We start from the raw sequence: 2,554 nt of genomic DNA, 5'->3' as shown, positions 1-2,554 counted from the left end.
ACGGCTGTGATGTCAGTTTTCAGCGCCCGCAGTCTGTCCTGGCTGGTGATTGGAGGAGACGTGAGGGCGGGACCGTACTGTGAACCGCACGAGGCGGGGGCTGGTCCCACTGTGTGGCACCGTGCTGCGTTATCTCTGCTGTATTGCCGCCCTACATGTTTATATGTCTATTCCTATACTGGACGCCATACTCTCTAGCTCTCGTGAGACTACAACTCCCAGCATGTGCTAAAAGTCTGTAGCTGGCAGGACACAGTGGGAGTTTGTCAATGCAGATTATATTCACATGTGCCTTATCTGCAGCACTTTACAGTTGGATTTCGCCCAATGCACTGCAAAGGGATAAATCTGCAGCATAAATTGGCTGTAGGTTTAGGCCGAGGTCACATGTGACTATAGCTGCGGATTTTCGTGCGGCAAATCCTCAGCGTTGTACAGTATCAGCAAAGTGGATAAGAATTTCTGAATTCTCATCCACATGCCGCATGAGAAAAAAGCAACGGCATTGAGGATTTGAAATTCGCAACATGTCAGCGGATTTCTCTTGTGGATTTCACCCGCTCCAATGGAGATGGTCAGGGTTGGACTGGGAACTTAAAGTGGCCCTGGAAAAAATACTAAAAGTGGTCCCGTTTTGTACACAGTCCATCACAAAACACATCCCCAAAAACTTCTACTGGCCGGCCGTGAGGAGGGCTCAGGCGGCCCCCTAGGTATCGGCCCACCGGGAAATTTCCCTGTAATAGCCAATCCACCTCTGGAGAGGGTGAAATCTGTGGGGATTTCCAATTGAAATAAATAGGAAGGTAGATTGCATGTGTTTTCTGTGTGCATTATAGGCGCGCAATTTGCACTAAAATCCACACTGTAAAAAAAACTCTGTGAACATACCCTTAGACCGCTTTCAGACGAGCGAGTTCCATGCATCAGACTCGCCGTGTGAGTGCGGCAGCTCCTGTCCTGACCTCTCAGCACAGATGGGGTCACGTAACATTACTATATTCATTTATGATGCTATGTAACCCTTAGAGTTCTGGAATGTACTGGATAACAGTGACAGCATTATGCCAGGTTATCCAATGCATTCCAGAACTGTAAGGCCCCTTTCACACGGGCGAGTATTTCGCGCGGATGCGATGCGTGAGTTGAATGCATTGCACCCGCACTGAATATCGACCCATTCATTTCTATGGGGCTGTTTACATGAGCGGTGATTTTCACGCATAACTTGTGCGTTGCGTGAAAATCGCAGCATGCTCTATATTCTGCATTTTTCACGCAACGCAGGCCCCATAGAAGTGAATGGGGTTGCGTGAAAATCGCAAGCAAGTGCGGATGCGGTGCGATTTTCACGCATGGTTGCTAGGTGACAGTCTATTCACTGTATTATTTTCCCTTATAACATGGTTATAAGGGAAAATAATAGCATTCTGAATACAGAATGCTTAGTAGGTGATCAATTGAGGGTTAAAAAAAATATATATATTAACTCACCTTCTCCTCTTGTTCGCGTAGTTCTCGGTCTCTTCTTTACTTCTTAAAAGATGAACTACCGGCTAGGACCTGTGGTGACGTCAGATCATATGCTCCAATCACATGGTCCATCACCACGGTGATGGAGCATGTGATCTGACGTCACCAAAGGTCCTTAAGCCCACAGCTCATCATTAAAGAAGTAAAGAAGAGACTGGGAACTACGCGAACAAGAGGAGAAGGTGAGTTAATTTTTTATTTATTTTTTAACCCTCAATTGATCACCTACTAAGCATTCTGTATTCAGAATGCTATTATTTTCCCTTATAACCGTGTTATAAGGGAAAATAATAACATCTACACAACACCTAACCCAAGCCCGAACTTCTGTGAAGAAGTTTGGGTTTGGGTACCAAACATGCGCGATTTTTCTCACGCGAGTGCAAAACGCATTACAATGTTTTGCACTCGCGCGGAAAAATCGTGGGTGTTCCCGCAACGCACCCGCACATTTTCCCGCAACACCCGTGTGAAAGAGGCCTAAGGGTTACTTAGCATCATAAATCAATATGATGCTATGCGACCCTGTCAGTGCTGAGAGGTCAGGACGGGCGCTGCCGCATACACACGCTGCGAGTCCGGAGTGTGGAACTCACTCGTCTGAAAGGGGCCTTAGGCTAAGTTCATAAGTCGTGGATTTCATGTAGATTCTCAGTGCCACAAAATTACAGCACAGTGTAAGTTAATTCAATTGCAAATTGCATAAATTAACTACTTAAAAGGTATAGAGTACTTGTTGCCATAAAGGTGAACGTACACATAAGACTAACGGCCAGACCCGATGACTTTAATGGATCCAGCCATTTATTCTGCATTGGGTGTTCAGCGCAATGTTCGTTAAGGTCCCCTTAGACAGGACAATTCATCAGACGATTGTCGGAAATGAAGCGTTCCTTTCCTGACAATCGCCTGCTTGTCAGTGAAGGAGACAGCAGTATTTACATACAGTGATCTCCTCCATAGTATGGAGAGGAGTGATCGCTAATGCCATCGCTCGCCTCCATACAGAATTATTGTTTGC

The sequence above is a fragment of the Bufo bufo genome, chromosome 3, assembly GCF_905171765.1.
Source record: "Bufo bufo chromosome 3, aBufBuf1.1, whole genome shotgun sequence".
Lineage (NCBI taxonomy): Eukaryota > Metazoa > Chordata > Amphibia > Anura > Bufonidae > Bufo > Bufo bufo.
This window is presented reverse-complemented; position numbering follows the sequence as displayed.